The sequence below is a fragment of the Poecilia latipinna genome, unplaced genomic scaffold (assembly GCF_001443285.1).
Source record: "Poecilia latipinna isolate Pla-1442-1.1 unplaced genomic scaffold, P_latipinna-1.0 Scaffold51, whole genome shotgun sequence".
NCBI classification, from domain to species: domain Eukaryota; kingdom Metazoa; phylum Chordata; class Actinopteri; order Cyprinodontiformes; family Poeciliidae; genus Poecilia; species Poecilia latipinna.
The window spans coordinates 289,439-316,562 of NW_015112667.1; the positions used below are offsets into that span (position 1 = coordinate 289,439).

The window sequence follows — 27,124 nt, forward strand, 5'->3', positions numbered from 1 at the left end:
CAGGAGGTGAGGGTGTGTGACTGACACACACTGAGTGTGTGTGCTTTGTTCAAATGTGAGTGGATGGAAACAGTCACGACTATGACTTACTGCTGGCATCACAACAACCTTGAAAAGGATTGTTTATTGTGTATTTTTAGTCCACACTCTGGTCATATTCTTCTTGTGGCTCAATATATGTTTTTATCTGAACATCCCTTCTTCATTAAAGAGGCAGCATTATGTAATTTTGTTTTACTTTATATCTTTATACCTGGAGTGCTGCCTTGATTTTTTCATGCATGTTTGAGAAATCCTTTAATCTTCCATGGCAACCAGCTGTGCAAAATGCCTGGTTGGACCTAGCTCCGCCTTCCAGCAAACCCCACCCACGTCTCCCCAACTCAGCTCCTTTAGACTAGCCAGCAACAATTAGCAAACACCTGGTGGAACTGCACATCTGCTGAGCTACTTCTCAGCGCAACACTGGAAAAAATGTTGTTAAAGAGTTAATAGAGGAGCCATGTTGTGATGACTTCCTGAAGGCAGAGTTTAAGAAAGAGCAGGAGCTTCTTAAAGAGACAGAAGCCCAAATTCTAGGCATTAAATTATGAGGTAAAATTTCTCTTAAGTCACATTTGATCTTTAAAGCTAATATAGAAAGGACATTTAAGATTCAAATACTACATCAGACCAATAAAAAAACATTGTGAGGCAGAAATGTGGACTTTATTAAAAGTGTTTTCAGTACTGGCTTATTTTCAAAAACTGATACTGTAGATACATGAACATCTCAGTAAATTGTAATATGCATTCTCCAAAGAGGCTCATTTGTCAGATTCAGCATTTATGTTGAACATAATACATGCAGGTATTAGCCATGTTTAATATTAAAACACTTCTTTTATTGGTTTGGTTTAATATTCTAGTCTTGAATGTTGTGTCCATTTGCTGTAAGCAGAAAATCATCATAAGTATAAAAACATGAGTCAGTGTGTAAATATTCTGTATGAAGTGAACGGACTTACTGAAATAAGCACGTTTTTCAAAGATACTGTAATGTGTTGAGATGCAGCTGCAGCTTAAAAACTATTTTGAATGCAGAAAATGATCCTTCTTCAAGATAAACCCAAATATCCTAGAGGTGATATTGGCAGGCCAAAACATTAGGAAAGCCGCAAAACAAAAATCAGCCCCAAAAGTCAAATTGATCATTTTTTTAAATAACTTCAAAATAGTTATTAGAGATTGTAGTATCTGTCACATACTTCAGTTAGCAGACAGGCTGCAGGAACTGACACACAGTTGTCTTTCATTCTCCAATTACAGATGTGAAGTGATGCACTTAGAGCTCTGATATATAAAATGATCATCACTAATGTCTGTAAATGTTAGGTATGAGGAAGTCTGTTGTCTAAACTATAAAAAATGCCCACTGAGAATAATGAAACACTTTATTATGTATGAAAGAAAACCTTCCAAGGCGGCGTGGAATTACTGCTTACACATTCTGACGGTGAAGAACAATCAGCCAGTGTTTGTTTCTATGATAACGGCGTATTATGGTAATCACAAGAGAGTCTGCTGAGCGATTGACTGACAGCTTTTTAAAAAAATAAAAACTGTTTACGGCTACAGCAGCAGCCTGCGGCTTCAAAACAATTCGGGAAAAAAGACCTAATGAGGAAAAAGTGTTGACTTTCAGTCACATGATCTTTTTGTTTATGCTGACTCAGGGGGTCAGCGATGTGACACACTGCAAACCGTGTTTACCCAAATCTACAAATGCACAACACTCACCGGGAAGGTATGTGCATGCACAATTAAAAGAGGCGTGACAACTTTTTCCAATGTTCACGCCTCCGAGAGATTGGCTCAATACACGTCACATCGCTTGTCCATCAAACCTGAAAGGTTTAAATTCATAGGATAAACATCCACTTACTGGAAGTCCCAGGACATATAATTCAGTTTTAAATACCTTTCTTTAGCTTGCACCTATAAAAATAAAACAAGCAGTGGTGTGTTGTGTGTGTGCCAAAAATCTGGCAAAAGGCAGAAAGATTAAAAAAAATAATAATAATATCCGTGCAAGAAGTGACAGAGCTTAGTCATAAATCTCAGTTTCGCCTGCAGCAGCATTCCTGCCTGACGGGCATGAAAGTAAAATGTTTGAGCGAAACTAAGCTAACATTTCACTTGCTAAGGGAATGCTAATTGCATATTTGTCAGGAATTTGCTTCTGGTTCAGACAATGTCACACCAAAAATGTTGGGAAATCTTTCCTTGTTTGGATTTTTATGGAAAATTAAGACGGGATTAATACAGTTACGCTTATATAACTTAAACTGGTACGTTACGATACTTCAAACTGAATGACGTACACCAGCTGAGTAAAGTTTGAAAACCATTTTCTTTTACTTGTAAGACATGAACAAATAACTCTCTGTCACCTGGCCAAAACATTACAGGGACGTAATTATATAAACATTAACACAGACTGTGGCAAGAAACATTATGGGATCTTATTTGTAAAGTTGCAATCGTCAAATTCTACCAAGGAAGAAATAAATAAAAATCTTGATGGATCCTGTTCCCACAAACTGTGGACCAAGGATTCTGACTGGTCTGTACAAATGTTATAAAACCCCAAGAACAACAGAAACTCCCTCAAATCTGAAGGTATTTCTTTTGAAACTATACCTTTCTTTGATGGAGAAATACATGCTTCATTGAAACCCAATGCATACTGTAGTACTGAGGCTCAAAACAAAACTGAGATCCTCTTTTTTTTTTTTTGCTTGAGAAAACCAGGTGTTTTCCACTGAGCGTTTCACTTTTAGCTTACGTTTCCTCAGACATGCCGTCCGGCTAAAATGGAAAGCACATGACTTGGATTATTTTCAGGTTTCATTGTAATATGCAGCGAAAGCGTCGCTCGCACCTGAGTTCAGCCACAGCATCCTGTGTTACTGTCGGGCCTCTTTTAGCGAGTGTTCATTTTCTGACCGTAGTCGCAAAAGCAGCAAAAACAGTACGGCATGCTGCCTGCAAAGAACTGAATCTGCCTGATAACTAAGCCAGACAGCTTAATAGTAAAAAGATAGAGTAATTTGTAGAGGTTTAATTGTCAGTCGTGGTTCATTTATGTGTTGTAGAAAGATTTCAGTGACTTTGTGAAACTCTTAACAGCTAGCAAGACCAAACACCCAGTTTCAGATGGTTATTGAAAAGCAACTCAAACAGAAAATGTTTCTATCCTAAAGATGCAATCCCACTATGTCACTGAATATTAAATAATTTCTGCCACTTTAAAAAGTGACAGATAAGTTTCTTTTAGCTGAAATGCTGTTTTCTCTTTGCCGACTGGATCCGTCGGCTCAGTCTCATCAGTCAGGGATTTTTTTGGGTTTATTTTGCCTCTAACAAATTTTCTTCCAGTTTTTTTCTATTTATTTCTCATTAGATATTAGATATTCACTGAGCTTTGGGTTATAACCTGAAAACATACGGACAAATTCAGCACTTATGAATAATCTAGCTGTGGTTGCTGGGAAGTTATTCCAGTGGACTGACATTAAGAGTTTAGGATTCAGATTCAGATCTTTATTCACGTCCCAATGGGCAATTCGGTTCACAGCATCAACACACCAACAAGTGGCACTAAAATCCACATGGAGGCTAAAAACAAACCACGTTGATCATAGACATGCATCTGCCGGTGAGACTAAAAAGGTGAACAATGAATGAACAATACTGTAACCTGGGTATTTTTAGTGTGACTTGTTTCAAACTAATAAAACCACAGCTGTTAACCTTTCACCACTCTAAACACTTCCTCCCTTTTCTAGAAGACCACACAATGAACGTGCAAAACATCTGAACTACCAGCGTCTCTCTCCAGATGGGTCCTCATATCAGCTCTGTCATGATCATCCACTGACACTACAGTCCCTGCTATCATCGTCATCACCGTCGTTCTCGGCGATCACACCCGGTGTAGCAGCCAGGTGGGCTGCGTGCGCACTCAGCACGTCGCGCTCCTGCCCGGCGGCTCCGCGTGACGCCAGCTGAGCCCTTGGCTTAGGGCTGCAGCCTGCTGGGAGGAAGCAGAAGCCAGAGGAACGGAGGAGCAGATTGGTCAAGATTACTCACTGTTGTCTGACTTTGAGGCCGGCGTGTTTGTGCGGGATGTTGGTGGGTAAACAGGGGCAAAGGGTGCTGGGCCCAGATACCACGCACCGGGTCTGTTTCCTTCCCTCCAGGACGCAGGCCATCTGGGTGGGAGTGTTCGTCGAGAGATAAAACGTGTAAAATAAAAAAAAATCAACTAAACAAATGTCCGTATTGAGAATTATAAAGCAAATCTTGAAGCGCTGATCTCATGTCCAAAGATGCCTACCAGTTGTTATGGCAATCTTGTATGCAAATCATAGTTTTGTTTTTGTTCTTTCTCCACGACATAAAGCAACGAATTAAACTGCAGAAGAAGAACATCTTGATTCCGAACGGATCTTTTTGGTCTTTTCAGACATGAAGACAAGCAGTAATTGTTCACGCCTGGACAGGAACAGCAAGTTCAGGACATTTTCCGCATGTAAAGCAAAACTGTAGAATCAGCAGTAAACTGAGTGCAGATTAAAAAGGTTATCCAAACATTCCTCTCCACAGTGTTTAGCATGCAGGAGGGAACAGCTTCCTGTTGGCCAATGTACTCTTCCTGTCCACGCTTCAAGTGACGCTAAACTTCCTTTAAAACAGGAAACTTGCTTGTTTTCTTTGTTGGCTTTTTTTCCAGGAGTTTTTAGACATTTTTTGGATTGGGAGGGAGTTTTTTTTTTTTTTTACTGCCTCTTAGGAGTGTAAGCACAATGAACTCTTTTGGGGCATTCTCACATTATAACTGCAAACTTTAATTGTATTTCATCAACCTTTATTTTGTGATATTTTATTGTAACATTTTATTATCCATGAAAAAGTGTGAATATGCATTTGTACAGCCCTCCTTTTGAACATGCTTTAAGCACAGTTCAACACATCGCTTACGTTTGGCACAAAACCTACAAAAGGTCCATGTAGGTCCATTTTAGCTCTGGAGGAAATGCAGAGTCCAGCAACTCAAGTTTAACAATCTGTGAACAAGACATCTATTAATCATGAACTTCACAAGTCTGGCCTCCATTAAAGAGTGGCAAGAAGCATTAAAAGTCCTGCAGTTTCCTGTAAGTCAGATAGGGGGCAGAGGAAACAGGTGAAGGAAGGTTCTCTGGTCAGATGAGACCAAAATACAACTTTTTGCCCAACTTGTCCCAGAAAACAAACACCGTACAGCTTCCTGAATGCACCGTCTTCCCCAGTAAAATATGGCATCATGCAGAGGGGGTGCTTTGCTTCACTTTCCAGATGAATAGAAACCCAAATCATACAACCAGAGGCTCTTTAGAAGAGTCGTGCCATCAATAAATAATTTGGGCCTTTTTGGAAGATTAGAAAAAATTCTTGAACAAAGTCAGAAGAGACCCCAACAACCCTAAAAACAGCCAAAGCTGCAACTGAGTGGTTTAGAGCAGAGGTACAAATCATTAGATGTCCAAGAGGCCTGAATTAAATGGTTTCTCATTATGTGGAAACACAATTTAAGTTTTATGGGGAATGACTATTGAACATTCAAGCATGGTTCATTTTATGGACATGACATAAGCAAATTAGAATGTCCAAGAGAATGTGACCAGCAGGTGGAGATCTTTTTTGAAAGTGACAAGATGCACCCGAACACGGACTTAGCAGTGCACAATATTTTATTTAACAATTTCTTTAAAACATTTCTTTTTAAAAACGAGGCTTCAGGCCCACTCGGTCCCTGGAACAAAAGGAAACAGACAAGTTCAATTATTCCAAAAGAAATAAAACAAAACATGCAACGCAAAAGAAATTAGTAAATCAAACAAACAAAAAGAAAACAAATTAGTAACTTCAATCACAAAACAAGGGAACAAATCGTTGTCATCCGCTTCCAAATGCCCTTGATGGGGCCAGAGGAGTAATGCCCCGCGCACACAGCCTGCCCAATCCGCGGCCCAAACAAACAACGGGAAGACAAGACAAGACGCAGAGCGTTCAAAGCGCTGCAGCTCCAAACACAATCAGGTGCCCAGAGGTGGAAACACAGCCTAACCCGGGAGGAAGCGGGTCAGCAAGTGAGGACCAGATGGAAGCCGCACGCCGCGGCAACCCCCAGCTGCAGCCGGCAACGCCATCGGAGCAACAGATCGCAGACGAGTCGACCAAACACACAAGCCGGACATGTAGCCGCCGATTGTAGCAACAGTGGGAGAAACAAAGACGCACGCACCTGGCAGCGGCCTGCCCAACTATAAAGGTATCTGCCCCGCCCACCAATCAACGGTGGGCCTCCAGCTGCACCCGGCGCGCAGAGTTGGGGAGGGTGGAACACCACCCCACCACAAGAAGAAGAGGATTGCATGAAAACAATTGATGGCTGTGCAAAAGTATTTGAACTGTCACTGGCGGAATAAAATCACTACTATGATATGCACAAATGATGTTGTGTTGCTTGAACGAGCAGCTGTGAGAAATCTACTTCTGATGAGAGAAATGCACCATAGTGCCTGGAAAAAAAAAAAAAAAAAAAGGCATCTGTAACGTGATCAGGGTTGTCTGAGCTGCATTCAGACCATAAATCTAATCACTGTTTGTGTCAACATGTCAATCCGAATCTTTCATCGGAAGAGGCTTTTCTTTCCCTGAGCTATCACAAGGAAAGCTCTGGTAACGGTGAAAACAAAAGCACCTGTCAGGGAGTTTGCAAGTGTGAACGAGGCTGCTGAATGAGCAGAAGAGGCCCTCTTGATTGAGAAATTAGAGCCAGACATGTTGCCTCACGTTTTCACTGCTTGAGTTCTTCTGTAACTGAAGCTTTAAATATTATGTAGGCTGTCACCATGATGGATTATCAGGAAGGAAAGCTGTTTCCTAGGAAAGATTCTGTTTCGTTGGAAAAGTGACTTGAAATGTTCCTCCGAAAAGAATTGACAGTTCTCTTGCTTAGGTTCGCTTGACTTTCCATCAGAGGTTGGTAACATTACTACCAGCTAGCTGAGTAGCTTCTAGCTAGCTGATATGCTACTTAGAAGCTAATACGTAACCTATCTCGAAGCTACGCAATCCATCTAACTGGTTAGCTAACTAACTATCTAGTTAGCTAACTGCGGATCTAGCTAAATCACAGTTAGCTAATTGTCTAGCTAGCTGTCTAGATAGATAGATAGACTCTGACGTATCCTTGACCTGTTTAGTGGAAAAAAGAGTAAATGTCTTGTCTCTGGATGTGCAAAGCGATTAAAGTCGTACCCCAAAAGAAATGTGGTTTTAAAATGCAATGAGAATTTTCTTCCACTTTACAAATATGCTCCACTTTCTCACAAAATCACAGTATAATACATTGAATTCTGTGGTTGTAGGGTGACAGCATGTAATGAAGTCTAATGGGTGTGAATACATTTTTTACAGGTCCACCGAGGAGGAGATAATTGGTATGCTTCAAAAATACGACAAGATTGTCAGGTACAGAGACTGAGTGTTGGCAGGGCATGCAGGGGAAAATCAAACTGGTGTAACAGGAAGAAGTCAGGGTGATATGAAAGTGACTTAATGGTTATTTATATATTTATTCACAGGGGAAAGACCCAAACGTGTGTAACTGGCCGACAGGATAAAATCTAGGGAAATTCTTTGAAAGGTAAGAAGATTCAGTTTGTCAAAACTGAATCAGTTTTATGAAACAAAAAGAACAGAATTCTGCAGTAATCAAAGATGTGCTCTGATTTCCACACAGTTGTGCAAATATGGATTCATACTGTGTGACTTCAGCACTACACCGACTAACCTCCTGTCCAGGGTTGGGAGGAAGTGCAGAATGGAGACAAAACGACAGCGCTGCTGGAGGGAAAACACAAAGCTGTTTTATATGCACAATGCCAAGCAAGAGTCTGTGCCAATTGAAACTGTAGATATTGGAAAGGAGACAAAAAACATAGCATTGAATCACAGTAGTGCAACGACAAATGTAATGCACTAATATGTCTCAGGCTTGTCGCAAGCAGTATTGTTTTTCTGTCTCCCTAATCAATGGATGGTGTTGTTGTGTGACGGCAGTAGCTCCATCCTAACCTACAACTGAAGGAGGCCTGTGATTGGTATGGTACGGATCAAAACCATGAAAAACAATGTACTCACCCTCATCAGACACGAGGCTTAAATGTTGCCAACTGCACTGACTCTTAATAATCAGATGCGTTTAGTTTTGCCAATAAGTTATCTAATTATGGAGCAACTTTATTATAATCTACAATGCAGGACTTATTATAGACTTATGTAGGAAAAAAACAGTAAAGCTATTTGTTGGAGATCGCAATAAAGAATCCAAGGTGCAAATTGCCCCTTTTAGAGGGTCTTTTGAACCCTCTAAAGCAGGGGTCACCGACTCCAGTCCTCAAGGGCTACCATCCTGCAACTTTTAGATTCACCTCTGCTCCAAAATGTCTGAATTCTCTCACCAGCATTCATTCCTCTCTGCAATAGGCTGGAAACGAGCAGTTTATTTGATCCAGGTGTGTTTGAGCAGAGACGCATCTAAAAGTTACAGGATGGTAGCCCTCGAGGACTGGAGTTGGTGACCCCTGCTCTAAAGGTTCAAAAGACCTTTAGAGGGTCTTTTGCATTTTGCATTCAGCTGGTGATTGGGCAGTATAGTCCTCGAGTAAATCAAAAGGAGAATGTAGATTGTCGAGGTGTGAGACTGATCTGGTCAATGTTTGCTGAGAGGTCATGACGACTGCGTAATCAGGGGTCAAGATGTTCCTTCTTTGAAAGAAACTGAACAGCACAAGATTAACCACTTTCTGCTCTGTTTACACTTTAACCCTGATCTTAACCAGAATGGAAGAAAAGCGCCCTCTAGGCCATGGGGTAAAAACATCAAAGGTCCCTGAGATGTGGGTTTAGTGCAAAGAAGAGCATAAATCTTTTGACTTACAAAGGACAAATGCACTGTAAACATGTAGAAAACTGGAAAAACATCTTAAGACAGTAAACCCTTGACCTCTTGCACAAGACAAATGTAGAAACTGGATGATGGTGGTTATTTACCACAACCTCTCTGATGACTCTAAGCTGGATCGTCCAGTCAGCCATTGTCTTCTCTTTGCTATCAGCTGTTTTGTGAATCACTGAGTTACCTCAACATTACTCCAGCTTGTGTTCATTCTTGTTTTTGGTATTAATACTTAATGATTGTTTTACAGACAGGAAAACTAGAATAAAAAAAATATTTTAAATGCTTTTAGTTGTTAAAGGAAAATCATTATTAATAAGCCAAAAAAAAACACAAAAATCGGACCTCAGCCACAAATCTCACACTGAAGATGACCTTCCAGTTGGACCACTGCAGCATCACCCACACTTTACTCTGTTTTGAGCACCGCAACTGGTTCAAAGGAACCTCACCGTGAACTCGGAAGTTATAACAACTGGGGTCAGGAGCATCATTACAGCTCTGACGATAGCAGCTGCTAATAAGAGTGCGAATGCAGGTGGGCGGTGACAGCTGGTGACTCATCGGGCGACGCCCGACACCCGCAGCCAGATGAGATGGACGTAAGAGGCTTGAAAGCTCGCTGGGCGTCTGTATTGACGGGGCGGGGGGAGTGCAAGAGTGCTGTCTGCTTAGGAGCTGGAAGAGACGGCAAATTAATTTCAGCACTGTGACGACAGGTGGCCCAGAGGAGGTGGGGGGGAGCGCACAGCAGATGAGGTCGACTTCAGGAGAACGGGAGGCTGGTGGGCCAGGAGTGGAGGCTCACTGGGGAGAAGTGAAGGCTATCTGAGTTGACATTTATCAGGTTTGCAGCGACGGGAAAAGGGTGAAACTGAGTGCAGGTTGGGAGGACGAGTCAAAAGGAAAGGTAAATGCCATCAAATGGGATAAAATAAGCTTTTAAAGTATCAACTGTCATTGAGAACATGTGTCTGCAGGTTGAAGGGGGTGCGATCACTCTTCTGACTCATTCCTCATGTTCTGCATGTGGAAGCTCTTTTGTGCAATTACCGCCTTCACAAATTAGTCAACCTGAGAGTTGCACCAGTTCCTTCAGGTGTGCGAAGGAGGGATTGTGTCAATAGCATAACTCCCTCCTCCAGCCTTTTTCTCTTATGAGAATATATGCATGCAGATATCCTGCAAAATAAATCAATCAGGTTTGTTAATAAAGGCACATTTCAGAAGCTAGGCAGCTCAAAATGAATTCAGGAACATTCTGGAGCAAAATCAGACAATGTGATGAGTTTTATTATTAGCATGTGCTAAACAATAAGGGTGTCGGCGTTCCCACTAGGTAAAATAGGCCATATGCCATTGATTTTCAGATAACAAGAGGATCTAATTTAGAATTGACGGATGGATGGATTGTCTTTTTTTTCTGAGACAGAATAGCTTTAAACTATTCAGGTGTTTGATTGAATTCAATCTATTTTTAATTTCACAATGTGTACATTATAAGTAAAAAAATCATTTGATTAAGTCTTAAACTTTAGTACCATGCACATGATTACAAGTAAAAAAAATACAGACTTTCTTAAGTTTGTATTTTCCTTTAATAAAGTAACTAAAAGCATAATTTTTAATAAAAACCTAAAATATGTTGAATTCAAAACAAAACAAAAAAACAACAACTTTTGAAGAATACCTTTGCAGTCATCAGTATTTTTAAGGGAATTTTCCAGCGTAAATGTGAGAAACCTGTGAATCAAACAATAAATCCTATCAGTTGAGCATTTGATATACGTCCTTTCATAGACGAGTCTGCATACGTTAGTAATTTCAGTCTGTCAGCAGATCGAAGTCCTTAGTTTTAAAAATTGCCAGCACAAGGTCAAACTTCCTCTTAACTTCCTGCCTCCTGCTCACAGATCCTTTTTAGGAATTCACTATAAAGGGAAAATTACCCAACCGGTATCTCAGTCCCCCTCTTTGTCCCTCTCCCGCCCGGCTCCTCTCCGGGGAGACGTCTGCTCGCCTCGTCCGCTTTCATCAGGGCCCAGAGTCGTTGCACGATAACAGGCTTTAACTCCGTCACTGATTGAATTCTGGTAAAGGCTCATTTCCAGGACATTGATCGCTTCTCTAATGAACTGGCTCCGAGGAGGCCTTTCCTCTATCAGTTCTCCAAACTCACCATTTATAGCCGTACGACTCAAGAGAAACAAAGAACAGAGATAAACTGACTCAGAGCGTTAACTGCCTCCATCCAGAGAAAGGGAGGACGGCTCACGGCGAAATGCTCCATTAATGGCAGCCGTAGATAAAGCAGCCATTAGCTTGCGACGGCGACTTGACATTTAGGAGACAGGAAATTACCTTTTGATCTTTTCTTTTGCCTTTTTTATGAGCCGCATTGATTTTTACTGCACCAAGGTAAACACGAGATGAATGATTGTCTGGCAGAGCAGAAAGACAAATCTTTGCAACAGGGGCCGGTAAGAGTTGCTTTCGGAGTTGCACTTAGACGCTGTTCGTAAACTAAATGAGTCACAATCGCACACTTTAATGTACTTCTCATTAGACCTTTGCGTGATGTCATAACAGTGCGTGATAAGAGGGAAGCGGACGGAGGAGGAAATAGACGGATAACAAGGAGGTGAATTAACGTGGACTGGATATTGCAGGGAAAATGGAAGCAATGTTCCCACAGATAATTAAAATTAAATTGCGCTTCTGCCGGGTCTTCAGCAAAGTTGGCCCCTTTTCACAGCTCGTTTCGCAAGGAAGATTGTCGTAGTTCTCTCAGCCGTGATGTTGGTTTGTCTTTGTGTGTTTTCCAGAAAGCGGAGCGAATCAGAGGATCTCTCAGAGAGCATGCCCAGACTGTGCGTGGACAGCTTGGGCGTCGCGATCGTAGTAAGACTTTTGGAGCTGTGAGTTGTGACACTTGAGTGTGACACATTTTAATGCTGAATTTAATGCTGGCAGCAAATGAGGCCGCAGATGGTTGTAAAAAACAAAAATAAAACATTTATGCCTCCTCTCTTCATCCTCGCAACCACAAATCTTAGCGAGTTGGGAGGGCCTTCCACAAAACTTTCCCTTCAACTGCGAGTTGAAGCTTTCGGTGAAATTTGGTCTGTTTCTGCCTTTTTGTCATGCTCAAGTGTTTCAGATAATCCAAAAAGATTTTGCAAACTCCTTATGACACAAAGGTAATCTAAGGAAATGCAAAAGGCAGTTTGAAAATGTTAAGGGAAAAAAGCTGCAATAACTAACCTGGCCATAAAGAAGTAAAATCAAACTGGTTATGCCCATTTTGGCAGCAACAACTTCAATCTTTTCCATGAGTTTGAAGACACCATGGCCTGCTGGTCTTTGCCAGATTTTTTGTAATGCATCCACATTAGTTTTTTTGTTTGTTTGTTTGTTTGCTTGAAAGGCCTTTTCAGGGTTAAGCCAAAGCATCTCAATCTAATTTAAGTGCAGAATTTGACTAGGCCGCTCCAAAACCCTCATATTTCCTTAACTACTCAGAGACAGATTTACTGGTGTGCGTTGAATTATTGATTTTCTGCCGCTTGTGACCAGATATTCTCCTTCAGCAATTTCTGGTAGGGAGGAGAAATCTGATGAGTGGTAAATAGAGTATTGATCAACACTATGTGATATTTCCTTAATGATTTTGATGATGGCATTAGAATGACTATATTTATTGCTTGTTTCACTGTTTGTGACTGAAATGTGCCAAACAAATAAACTTGACATGACTTGTCCCATTAATTGACTCAGTTTTTCTGTCTTTTTCTGAAATCTTGTGTTTACCACCACATGTAAGGGGACACTCATTTTCCAAAAGGTTCTGCATTTGTTTCATCAGTCCAAAGAATATGTTCTGCAAAATCACGATGCCCACAGAGATGTGTTTAGGGGACTCTTAGTGAGTCAGACCTTTGTGTTGTTTTTGCTTAGCCGTGACTCTGGCCTTGGACTTCTGCCATGGAAGCTATTTTGCTTTATCCATTTGTGGATAATGGGTCTCTCTGTGGGCTGCTTGTCTCCCAATTCCTCTGATGTTACTGACTCTCTCTACATGATCTGTTGCTTTTTGACATTTTTAGCCTATATGTAAATACTTTATTGAAGTATTGGTGTGTATTAATTCATCATCTAATCTTCTCACTGGACAAAGTGTTCAAAGTGCTTTCACAGTAGATTGTCACTCAGTTTTTATTCTGAGTATTCCTTGGGGTTTCAACATAAAACTCGTTGTCTTAAAAGTCTTTGTAATATCATTAACACAGTCTTCCTCTAGATATGTGAGAATGAAACAGATTATTGACAGCTTTAATGCTCCCTATTCAACCCAACTCACATTGAAAAGAGAATTATGTGCCGTGTTGATTGTCATTTATTGTGTGTCTGTCCTAATTTGATTTCTTTAGCTTCATTCATCAGCGGTGAGTCAACATTGACAAATAACGAGTGTAATGTTTGGCGTAACCTTTAGTGAGCTATTTATTCTTTCCATAATTACAGTAAAACATTGGAAATTCACTTCTCTACTTTATGAATGCATTTGCTGACTCAGTGAAAAGGTGTGATTCATGCTTCACATATGATTAGTTTTAGCCAGGGGACTTACTTCATTTTGGTGACCAGTGACACTGGTTGGTTGGTTAATGGCTGAAACTTGGGGCTGTGTGATGAGACGTCTTTCTGCTCTCCCTCCATCCAATCATGTCTGCCCTTTGTAGAGAGTAAGTTGGATGTGTGTGTGTTTTCCCTCAAGACCTCCCTGCCTGTATGTGTGTCGCATAGGGCTTTCTATTACTTCTAGCCTGTCACATGCTAGTTTCTGTTTCCTATCCTGTTTCTGCTCTGTGACTCAAGTTTGAGTCATCCTAGTCATTCTGACTACTATATCAATAACTGTCACGAACTGTTTCCCTGAGGAAGAGGTTGCCACTTCATCTGAGGGACATGGCGACATGCCTAGCTTGTGCCCCATTGCGTTGCCTTAAGGCCCGACATCATAAGGAAGGGTCATGGGTCAAAGGATCAAGCTTTATCAGAGCTCTGTGTGAAATAGTTCAACCCGGGCCTGGTGTTGAGTTTGGCGGGCGGATGTCTCTCTCTGCGAACAAAACGACTCAACTTTCGTCACGCGTCTACGTCAATGAGAGACGATTTCAGCACTTCGGATGAACTATGTCGGGGCCTTTAATGCAGCACAAATACATCGGGTGGCCAATAAACAGTATCCAACATTAAAACCCTACGACTCGACTGATTTGATGTTACACAATAATAAAGAGCGGCAGTAGCTTCAATAGTAAATTGAATTTGCTCATTCCACGCCTGAATAACAAGAGGGTCTTGAGTTTAAGAGTTATTAATACATGTTTGATCCTTTTTTTTCTTTTCAGCAGATGGTGCTTTAAATCAACGCCACGTGAACCTCGCCGCAAACTGTTAAAGCGACACCTCTTGGAAATTCCTTGGTAAGCATGAATGTCTGGACTGAGCAGATGGTATTTTCTTGTGTAGGATGTGACCGGTGGACGTTTGGGATTTTTGTTCTTTTCTCTTACATGTTTTTTTGGGGGGGTTTTTTCACATATAGCACCACTATACTTACTACCCCGCCCACAGACGAGCCTTATCAAGAAGCAGCAGTTCCTTGTATTTGGGGCAGTGGGATCATCTAGATAAAACAGCTTCTTGGGTCTGTCTGACAGCTTTGTGGGAATAATGAGAGAGGGGTTATCTCTAAAAAAAAAAAAAAAAAAGACAAGCACGACCTTTCTATAGGGGGGAAAAAACCCCTACATCCTTTTTATTTTTGTAGAGTTCGAAGTGACTATGAGAAGGGAAAATAAACATAGTCACCATCGCCTCCCTCTGTCACTGATTCAGGGAAGGTGGATGGCGGCAGGCATATGAGTCACCATCCTGCCCCCCTCCTCATCTCCTCAGAGAGATTGTTAAAGAGTGATATAGAAAGAGGAAATGTCACAGATCATATGACTGTTCTCTGAATCCCTCAGACAGCTTCACTGAACACAAGTACTACCTAGAACAACAGGAAATACTGGACATAACACACAAAGTGTTGGCAATTCGGTTTCAATTTATACTAACATCCAAAGTATTAATGTGAAAACCTTGACATTGAGCTAACTAGCATATCAGTTTTACATTTTTATTTTCCCACTTTTCTCATGTGACGATGTGAAACTGATACTTGAAACAATCTGTAGAGAGGGGCATCCTGGCAGCTTGCTCCTAAGCAACGGTACGCTTTTACACTCTTGCACAACAAACAAGACGTTTTAGGTCATTTTTTTCTCCACATATCTGTTTGAGATTTGAACATCCTGTGAGAATAAATGGAAGTTTTTAACGTGCTGCTGCAGATATTAATAACTCATCACTGAACAAAGCCAACCAAGATGACTGTTTAGGTTTTTATGGGAAGAAAATGTACTGGAAAGAGACACTCCTACGTTAATGATAAATTAGTAGCTGTGGATGATGCACACACAGTTGTAATAGAGGGAAATGCAGGCAAAGCCTTACTGTAGATTTCAGTGCAACACCAAAGACATCTGTTAGTGCTTGTTGTATTACAAGTAATTAATTATTAATGGAGGGATTGCTCAACAGAGTAATAAAGTACTAAAATAATTCAGAGCTGCAACACTAGGAGGAAAAAGACATGAGTTTAATTGTATGTTTGGATCGGTTATGTTTTAAAAAGAAATGTATGTTTTAGGTGACAAAGTTATCAAAATATTATAGTTGCTGTCTCATGAGAATCTTTAAACCTAAAAAGTCTTACTGGCAAACTCTGAACTTTCACACTTTTTTTTTAATTCAAGTCAAATTAAAGTGAACTATCACTGGCAGCAAATACTGTATCAAATACAGTCAAAAAAGTTTCCAAAGTGATATTTAGTGATTGATATCATGAATAAAAATGAAAAAGTGCTTTAAAATCCACTTGCAATTAGATTTTAAAGCAAGTGGACTTGGCTTGTCTTTAATTAGGGTTGGGATCTTTATTGGTGCTGTTGTAGCATCCTCTGAGTCAGAACGTTAATATGATTATTCACTTAAAGAGCATTATTTGACATGTTTAGACCTGTATCTAAAGAAGCAGTTCATCCCAACGGCTTTGTCAGTCCATGTTGAGTTTCCTCTGGGAATAAGTCTGCCTAAAAACCTATGTCTAGGTTCGCTTGAAGTGAACTCTGGTGCGGTAAATACAACTATAACCAACATGCAAGTCTAGTGCTATCGGGAGAAATGGATTGTGGTCTTTGAACAAAGACAAAAGAGAAATCCTCGAAGCACAAAAATCTGATGCTACCCTATTTTTGTGTAAATTTTTTAAAGAGATTTTTGTGTTGTTTCATTCGGTTGTTCTTGGTGCAGCTCCACCACAGGTGAGGGGGTGAACAGGTTGCTAGGTCTGACACAGTGCAGTGTGAAAGTGAAACACACCAGCTGAAAATTTAACAAATGTTGCAAGTTTGGTCCCCAATCGATTTATCAGGTCTGAAAACACTTTGTGTGGCTTGTCTCATGCAACAATTCACGTTTTTGGGCTTTTGCAACAACAGGAAAAACTCTGTCCGGGATGTCGTTGCGAAATGCAGAGGATGTCATTTTCCTCCACTTTGTAGTTGCTGATGTTTGAAACATGTTCCTGGTTTTGATTTGACTTCTTTGAAAGTGTTATTGCATTAGAACTTGATATTGGCAGTTGCCCAATCTTGAATGACTCAGATGCCCAAAAGCGCTGTTTTTGCACGTTTGGGGACAGCATTATCACCCTTGTCTTAGTTAAAAGCTGGCTCAGGATGAAAATAAATACACTCTTTTTGATTACATGTCTAATATATACCTAAATTACCCACAATGCAACCTTCACCTGGCAGTGACTCATGTAGTCTCGAGCCATCAGCCCCAAGCGGAGTGGAAGAGCGCGTTCTGGATGCCTGTGCACTGCTCACTCTGTGATTTTTGGCCACCGCCTAAATGTAATACTGTGTTATTTTCCTTTAAACCAGTGTAGGTGTAGACCCAACGCTGTCACCGCTGTTATGACAGCAATGTTTATCCCTCATTTTCTGTGGCGTGGGCACTGCCCAGTTGACACCCGCTCCTACTACCCTCATATCTGTGACATCTTTCCACTCGCCGCCTCAGTGTTTCCGTCAGCTGGAGCGAACCAGCATATGCGTGCGTCTGTGTGCGGCGACGGTTCTATGCGTTTGTGTGGTTAAAGTGAAGCGTTGCAATCTCTAAGGCCCCAGTGAGTTTAATACCAGCTGAGTGGATTTGGCTTTGCATCTCCCACACAGGTGATGAGAGGAGAGGATGGGGAGGGGGAGGAAGAGAGCGGGGTGAGAGGGCCGGACGACCGGGAAAGACGGGACAGGATGGGAGCTAAATGTAGAGAGATAGGGAAGGGTGGCTGAGTGAGATTGGTGAGATGTTTGAGTGACTTCTATGTTTTACATTTTAAGAAAAGAACCCTCTAAGGAGGGAGGTACGACTCAAATGTCCTCCAATTGTGTCACATATTTATCCATCTTGTGTTGATGTATCACATGAAATACCAACAGATTGAAGTTTTGATGTTAGCTAAGCAAAATGTTAAAAAGATTAAGAATAACAAATGCTCTTTTGCACCCTATTTATTCTGCATTCACTCACCTCTTGTATTTTTGTCAGGCTGATTTTACGAGGTCTGTAAACAGGATTTCATTAATCTGACTGGCTGAAACCGCTCACTGAAAAATCCTAGCCCTAGCTCTTATATTGCAATTTGAAATACAAAAATATCACATCTTTTACTGCAAACTGTGTATTTACCGTGCTATCCTCAGTTTTCTCATTTCTATTTGATCTAAAACTAACTAATTAGCATTTTTTAATCAATTTCCCTTCATTGTTTTTCTCCAGTAAATTTTACTCCAAGTGCACAGCTGCAGGTACATGCATTCAATTGTCTGCAGGAATGTGTTGTTGCAGGACGACATGCGTCCTTAAATAACTAAGGCCTCGATTTTGGCAAGAAGCAGGAAATGCTGCTCCCTATAAGCTGCTGACTGTGTTTCAGGCGGTTTGATTTACTGACAACAACAAAAAAAAAAACATGGTTGGTTGTCGGCACCTTTCCATTAAAAATGTGGAAGCAGGAAGTTGTGACGAAAACACTTGAAATGACTTTCACTTATTCTACACCAACAACACATCTTAAATAAAAAAGAAATTCTACAAATGCATGCTTGCTTACATTTGGGAATTTGTCAATTCTCACAAGGAAAAAGAACATCAACTCTAACGTCTCGACTCCACCATTTTGTGTACAAGTGTGGGATTCGGTTCCAACTTTGCGGCTTGCCAGCCAGTTGGATCCCACAAAGCCAGGAGCTTAGAGCGGTGTTTATCACTCCTCCTCAGGATAACCACCAACTTTCAGATCTATCATTGTGTTTATTTATCTTCTGACTTCCTCAGTCTCTTCCGTGCCCACTTGTATTTAGTGGAAGTGCAGACAGATAACAATATAATGACATGCTCTGTATGTGTTTACGGGCGCTAAAAGGACAAGTGAGAGGAAGGTTTGGCAGAGCTTATTGTTACATAGGAGGATGTGTTGGAAAATCACACTCGAGGCAGATGAGGAACTGTTTTCTATGTTCCTGCGATCATAATGCCACCTTGATTAAATTGCACTCATTATTTATTTTTGGCTTAACACCAAGCTAAACACATAAAGGTACATTTGGTTTTTTTTAAAGGTGTTTGTCAGATTTACAGCAAATTAGAATCTTTTAGTCTAGACATATTTATGAAGTTTTAAAGACAAACCCTTATACTGTGTGGTAAAAGTTCATGAACATCAACACACAGTCAGATTTATTTGAACTAAAGGTCAAATTTCTTAGTTCTGAACCAGAAAATAAAAAGATCAACCACAAAGTTGACATTTAAGCCCAGAAAGTCAAAGGTGTTTCGGCCATGAGCTGAAAATTAAACATGGCCAAAAAAATCTCACAGTAGCTCTCCCAGTGTCGCAGAAAGTGCTGCACAATAAGTTTTTTATTGTCACCTTAAAATATAATAATAACTTACCAGGTTGCAAACCTCAATGAAAAGCACAATCCTTTAGGTTTTCCTGCTTTCAACAAAAACAGATGGATGTGGACTCATTCTAACATGCACAGTAAATGAAAACTCCCCTGTGAGGTGTGAGGCTGAACTCTGTGAACTTAGAGTGCTGTGAAATAGTATTCATCTATCCATAGACTAACAGAAACCAAGCACTTTGATATCACATAAAAATAAGATGGCTATGTGCAAGAGGCAGTTTTCAACATGATGAAAACTGATTTAAGGGAAAAAAGTCATTCAAATCACTCTAAACCCTTTGTGATAAAGTAATGCCTCCCTAAACTATAAATCAATAATTTCAATTTAATGTAACCCTACGAGTTCCAGGGGTTTATTGCACTTTAGTTTGCAATAAATCACTGGGTTTTGATCTTTTAGGATCTTCTGTGTTAGTGGATTAGCAGTGTTACTGAATTTTCTTAAGTTGATCCTTCCAATGTGTTTCTTTGAAATATTTCTGTAGTTCCTTTCAAATTATCCTCTCATCCCATGACAATATGTGTTCTTTAAGAATAGTGGCACGTCTTCCCCCTTCTCTCATTACCCACTTTCCTGTCAATTCACTATCAAATAAAGGCCACGAGAGCCAATAAAACCTAAAAAAAAAAAAGTGTAGTGTTCAAGAACTTTGCATTTTGAAGCTCTGAATGGACCACTTTGTAAGAGCAAACAGCCTGCAAAGTTGGCGGAGTGACTCTGTACAGGTCGCTTTCTAAGCTAATTAACTAGCTAGCTAACGTTTGTAAATATCTATGAGCTCCAGTTAGATATGCTACTTCCACACACGAGCAGGAGTATGAAATGAACAAGCAGAAGTCAAGGCTATATTGGCACAAATAACTCGGGAAAACAATTCCTGTCCTTTACTTCCGACGTCCACCATGGCGCCACAACGTGATTAAGTAACGCAGTTGCAAAGGGTCAATAGTGGCGCAGGACAAAGTCAAACATATTGTTCCCAGCAGCTAGCCAACTCACTTAAAACCCCCCAAAAAAGGTAACAGCTTTGAACGTTTTTATGGCTAGGAGTTACGTTTTTTTATTTTTTTATCTTTTACAGATTGTATCTGAGTTTTCGGAACATGGTCTCTCATGTGATGGTGTTTGGAACCACAGCAGAACTATTTTCAACGTTTTATAGCCCACAGTTACACATTCTGTGTGTGTGTGTGTGTGTGTGTGTGTGTGTGTGTGTGTGTGTGTGTGTGTGTGTGTGTGTGTGTGTGTGTGTGTGAAGCAGGTGGAGAGAACAGCAAACTCTGCTTACCTGAATCATCATATGTCATGGCAGCGTTCACAGATCTATATGCAGACTCGAGCTATTTTGGGAGATGTGATAAATGGTGGGCTCTAACATAAACCTCCCCCTTCAGTAACCGGGTCACGCTGTGATTCACGGTGCAGCACAGTGCGAAATGTAATTCTGCTTTACCTCCACATACTGCATCCTAATCACCGGAAGCTCGGCCAGCTTCGTGGGACATCTGGATGCAGCGTGACGACATGGACGCAGGGGGGGCGAGGAGATGGGGTACTTTTTTTTTTTTCTGCCTCAAACGTCACAGAGGGGCATAACAAAAAAATAAAAAGGTTGAACGTTAATTCCCAGAGCTCCCATACCTCTGCAGCACAAACACACCAAGCAAAATATGGCGCCACCTGAGGCCTCAGCTATTTTTAAAGTCACCTCAACATCCCAGGAGCGTATTTTCCTCTGAATGAAAGAAAAACAAAAGTTGAATTATTTTGTGCTTAATCTGCCAGATTGCCTCAGTGTCTCTCCTCCGTCAGCTCTTGCCTAAGAGTGTGGTTTGGCTTTAGGAGTCATGACGATGATGGGTGGAAACGATGACTCAAATCTTTTGAAGTCTTTTTGTGTGTGTGTGTGTGTGTGTGTGTGTGTGTGTGCGCGCGTGCTCAGCATGTGTCATAGGAGCCATCATATTATGACTTGAACTGAGGAATACCAAGCATTCTTGCTCCTCACTGAGCTTGGCAGCCACAGGTTTACTGGATGTGATCCGACTTGACTGCGTGGTTACTCACAATCGCTGAGGTTTGCTGTTAATCGGAAGCGTGCGAAAACATGCCATCAGCATTGCTGAGAAACTCGTTAGAATATATTTGTTTCCTCGCTAATGACAACAAGGACGTGACATACTTTTAGAGACAGCAGTCAGTGTGTGAGCTCTCCGTGATTTATTTCGTTGAAACTGTGTCTTTTAAATAGGCTTAGTGATGTGAATTTCCCTCTGGGATTAATAAAATATATTAATTCATTCATTATGTGTCAGATTTTATATATATGTATATATAAACAAGCCTATTTAGCTTAATCTTGAAAAACTGCATCATCTTACAAAAGTTAAATAGAAAAATTGGAAATGATCACATTTCACCCTGTTTTACTCCCTCTATGGTCTCTAAAAAGCTTCTACATTTATATTACATTATACATACAAAAACATACATCTTTGTATTACCTTCAGATCACCGTAAATAGGTTTTTTGGTTCCAAAACCACAGGTCTAGTGCTGTTTCCAGAATTTTAGGTTTTTGAAGCAGGGTGAGTCTACGCTACAATATTTTTTAACTGCAGTTTTTCCCTTAAAGCGTTTACAGAAGTGTCATTAAGTACAGCTGTGATATATACTTTTGTGCTGCGACAGTAAGAACCTGGATCTTTGACATTTAACACCAAGACACAAAAGAAGAAGTACGCCAACATGGCTGCAGCACTGCCAGGTTTCTCCCATAATTCGCGTTTTCTCCAAAACAGAACACCACTTCCTCTTCGTCAGAAACTTTTTCAAAACACACCAAGTTTATTGGAAGCAGAGAGAGCACAAATTGAAACAGATGTGGAAAAAACCCGCTAAACACATTGGGGCCTTCGCACCATTGTTTCTAATAATCTCCTTTCACAAAATAAGCCAAGTTTTTAAAATGGTCACATTTGAAAATATTCCAATGAGTCCCACGAAATTATTTTTTTGTCTTTCTTGTTTTACTTTTGTTTACAATACATGTTTCCTTTCAATATTGAGATAATATATTCTGTGAGTTGCGGCGTCGTATTTTTGTTTGCTGACATTTCGTTTTCATTCTTGAGCTTTTTCTGGTGCTGCCGTTTTGTGTTTTCTGATGTGCTGAAAATGGCTCCCTGTTCTATTATCTGTTGTGTTTGTGTGAGCAATATTTTTGTGTTTTCCACCATGTTCATGTTAGAATCGGGCTTCAAAGTTAATATTGGCTGTATTCCTTGAAATCCCAGAGTTTGTAACAAGCCTTTTTTTGCTTTCCCTCCTACAAGTCATAGGAGCAAAATTTAAAAAGGTGAATGATTAAAATGACTAACCTACAAGCAAAATACTTAAAATATGTACTGCTGAGACAACCACAAGGTAAAACATAATCAGCTGATCATTTGTGTTTGGAGAGAAAACCTGCTGTATGATCATCTTTAGACAACTTTAACAAACTTCATGTAGAAATGGTTTGATAAAAAAAAAATTTCACATCACTTATTTTCAACTACATTTTGAGACTCTTTACATATTAGGACTTTTGCGCCTACGCACAGTTTAACAGCATTCCAGGAAATGGTACAAAAATAACCTTTATTTACATATTGCGATGTATCAATTCTGTGGCACAGACTCACTGCCTCTGTTTTCATTTTGAGCTGTGATTCCCAGCTTCTTCTCCGTCTTGAGTGATTCTGATAAAATTCCAATCTGCTTCACTCATTGGTCAGCCTAGGTGAGTAATGTGGGCTTTGTTGGGAAACGGCATCATCCTCTGCAGCCTCTGTCTTCCAGCCAGGAAGCACCTGTGGAGCTGAGAGAGGAGGAAAGCTGAGCCGGACTGTATGTCCCTGCGAAGGCGTCCTATTGTGTATGGATTCTTTTTATAAGTCACATGGAAGAGAGGGAAAAAACGGGGGCTTTCTCAACGGGAAGTAGCTTTACACAAACGAACATATGCAAACGCAGTCTGGAAAAGAGTTTTTGTCGGGTGCAAAAGGAGACGCAAGCACTAAAATGGAACCTGATAAGAAATGCTGCGTACAGGAAATTGACGGTTCTTTGGGGATCAGTCATTTTAAATTTTTGTTGAAACAAATAATTTTTCCTGGAAGATGTAATAAACAACAACGTAATAAAATCATTGGACTTAAAGTAGGCTGATTTAATATATCCTGAAAGTCTAGGACGTTTATCATCTTTTTTTTTTTTACGTTTAATTATGCGCAACCAGAAACGTCAATGTGATGAACTGGAATTTTCTGTGATAGCCTATGACAGGGTTGCATATATTTGTGGAGAAGAACAAAAATTAGAACATTATTGCACCAAACGCCACATGACGACCAATGAACACGCGCTAACTTCTTTCCTTTGACTCAAGTAAGTCTTGGGAGTTTTAGATTTTAAACTTAAATATGTGAGTTTGTGAAAGATAAAGTTGCAGTGGTACGTTTTGTTGACTTTTTATTAATCTTTTTTATACTAATTTTGTCTGCTGTGACGATCCAGACAGGTCAGGGATAACGCCGTGGAGGCTTTTAATGGAGGGTTGGGTTGTCAAACAGTGTCTCAGGCTTTGAACATCTCACATAGATGTACTGTTCAAAAATTGAAAGAGCATGGCGCAATGTAGGGTTCATACAATGTAGGGTTCATAAAGAATTGTGCGCTCTGGTCAGATGACACTTTTTAACCTACATGCAAAATGCTAAATTTATCCCCTTGTACACACCCTTCCCAGTGTGACACACTGTGTTTGCTTCATCATGCTGGATGGAAAGAAGTGACACTTTTTCTTTGGATTAAAATAATTTTTTTTCTCTTTCCACTTTAAAATTATTTGTGTGGGTTCATTAGATAAAATCTAAATAAAATACACCGAAATTTGTAGTTCTTTCAAAGAAAACAGTGGACGGGTTGAAGTGAAATAAAAACTTCTTCAAGGCATCATAAGTAAGCAAAGCAAAAGCAAAACTGTAGGCTGCAGTACAATTCTTGAATTCCCCACACCCACACACTCTTTAATTTTTGTTGTAAAATGATGCCAAACTCCATGCAAGAGAAACTGTTGCACTTGTAACTCCAGCTCACACGACCCAGGCGAGTCCTCTGAGGCGGCCTGCGGGGCTTTGCCTGCCTCCCGCACACATTATAGCCGCTCTACAGAGCAGCCCGAAGGCTGGAGCAAGCCTGTCGAGAGTGGATGCTGACCGTTTATGTGTGGGAGGAGAGGGAATAGTGGTTATTGTGAGAACGAAAAGGAATAAAAAAATCCCAGAGGGAGAAACGTTTGGCTCACCTGGGTACGGTGTTATTGTTTACAGCTGACAATGGGCCCGTCCAGCGAGACGTGGGCTCAGGAACGGATGGTGGGCCTCCCCTCGCATCAGTGATGTCACAGGCCCAGATTAGACCGGGCCATATGGCACGCTGCCTGCTGCCTCCTCTAATCCTCTGCTGCCATCCAGTCACCTTCCCATCCATACATACATATGTGTGTAAAAGTCAAGTCTGTTTGCACAGCACAGTTCAGCAACAAGGCAGTTCAACTTGTTTTACACCATAAAATCATAATGTAGCAACCAGAAGGACAGTCTACTGTTTTATTTGATCTTTTTTTTTTTTTTTTTTTGTTTTGTCAGTATCCGTCCGTCTCTCACTTTCTGTGACTCCTGCTGTTCTCTCCTTCTCTTTCTCCCTCCTTGTTTTTCTTGCTCCTGTTATTGTTCTTGTGCATTTATGCCTCAGACACATGATGTAACAGCTACTTGTTGAGTCCGTTGCCCACGGAGCTTTTCAGATGAATTACATGGGCTGTTTTTGTATGGATTTACTGGGTCAGCGGTGAGTGGAAGGAGAAAATAATTAATGATTTTGCTAAAGCATCCGCAGAATTGCACACGTAAATTGAAAGAAATCTTTTTCCTATAGATCTGCTGAAAATCTTATCTTTTGGCTTTTTTCTCTCTTTTTTTTACCTCTTCTTTTAATGAGACGTGTAAATGAACGACTGCTGCAAATCATTTAAAATAAATATGTCACATGTAATATAGAATTATTATTATTTTTTTGTCTTTTTATGAGACATTTAGCTTTTGGGTCTGCAATGACAAACACTAATGTTATGCACCTAGGAACAAAAATGTTTAGCCTCTTTATGGCATAAAAAGCTGCAAAAGATGTAAAGTACAGGTGGAACTAAATACACTGCATAAGAAATACATATTTTTTACAGAGGCTTTACAACATCCCTTTTGTATTTTGTAGAGTTAGGAAACATATTTATGTATTCTTTCACAACCTTCTCACAATAACTTGTTAGAATTTTGTTGGCTGCCTTGCTAATGTAACTTTTCCCACTATAAATCCTACAAATTGCCTAAAAGTTCAGATCAGGGTTTTGAGACGACCACTTTAACTAACTTTTTAGTCACTTTGACATTAAAGGGATTTATTTGTAAGTTAATACAACCCCCCCCCTCCAGATTTTGTTGATCATGACTGATTGTTAAAACTATAAAACATACAAAGGCTAAATACTTTTTTATAGACACTAAGTGTTTGATGCGTGTTTTCTGAGGTTTGAAAACTTCCCTCTTTGTTGTCCAACTGTGATGTTGGTGATTAGTTTTGTCAGACCAAAAGGTTATGTCCTTGTGTGACTTTTCCAAACGTTAATCTACTGTGTTTGTATTAATTTTGGAGTAATGGCTTCTTCAAAGTCAAGCGGCCTTTCAGCCCATGACCAAAAAAGACTTGTTTTTCTGTGGATAGTAGCACTCTGACCTAGAGTTTTCACACGGTCTTTTGTTTTTGTTCTTGGGTTAATTCACATATGGGGTGAACTGCACATCAGTGGAGGTCCATAATTAAAACAGGAAATGTTACGTCTTTTTAATGTCAGACTGAGAAAAAAACCCCTGTATAATCCTGCCCTCCTCATTTTGGGAATACATCTCAGCATTTCAGAACTTACCGTCCCCAGCCCCCAAACACGATGTCAGGAATTTTTTTCAAGTATTACAAGTTCAGACCAGTTTCTGTTGTTGTAAGGTCTGCAGTCTCTGTGGGCATCCATATTTAGATCCAAATGCCAACTCAACCCAAACAGAGTCCTGGGCCGTGTGTCAGGATTGATTTCTTGTCGTGTGGGCAGGTCGAGTGACGTTTAAGTCCATTAATTTATTTTGGGGATTAGGCTTACAGGCTGAGGGATGCTGGAGAGAAGTCATGCTGGTTCACTGGGCTATACGTGGGACCGGGCGGAAGTTATAGGTTGCTTTTGTCAACTACTTTGCCTGATCTCTTCCTGAAACTCAGCTACGTTCCTGACCAGCCCACATGGAGGATTATTCATAAGCCCTTAACACAAATATAAACTCCTGAGAATTCGTACGGCCAAAGAAGTCGCGGCTTCTCTTCGGGTCTGGAGTGGATTGTTTATAATTTTAGTTGCACTGAAGTGTTATTTGTTAGACAGGAAGCGCGTTGCCTGTGGGTGTAGTTCCGCGTTTCAAGAGGATTCCTATTTCGTGATGTTAGGTTGTTGTGGTCCGTTTCCGATGTTTCACCTGGTCTCCTCACGTTTGTCATTTTTCTCAGCGTCACAAGTTTTCCTCACTCAACTGTTCCTTAATCCAAGAACAACTGTGCCAGGATTTAAGCTTTCTGTTCTTGCCACTCTCCAGTCGATTGTCCTGTTCCCCCGTAGGCCGTGGCTCTAATTTGGATCAGCTTGTAAGTGGTCATTTCAATTTGAGATAATTAATCAATTGAAAATGATTCTGCCTGCAAAAAAGAAAAAAGAACAAAAAAATGCTCAAGACAACCTGCGGTTTCTATTCCAATTTGTTTCTTGTACAATAAG

The 27,124-nt window shown here is 40.4% G+C and overlaps 1 long non-coding RNA gene across 1 annotated transcript; it reads right to left on the reverse strand.

Annotated features, from left to right (window-relative positions):
- Positions 1-22,224: 22,224 nt before the first annotated feature.
- LOC106959055 (uncharacterized) lies at positions 22,225-26,686 on the reverse strand. The gene is made up of 3 exons (XR_001427268.1): positions 26,234-26,686; positions 24,557-24,729; positions 22,225-23,068 (listed from the first exon to the last, which is right to left on the reverse strand). It is a non-coding gene; the product is annotated as an uncharacterized LOC106959055 (long non-coding RNA).
- Between the last annotated feature and the right edge of the window lie 438 nt (positions 26,687-27,124).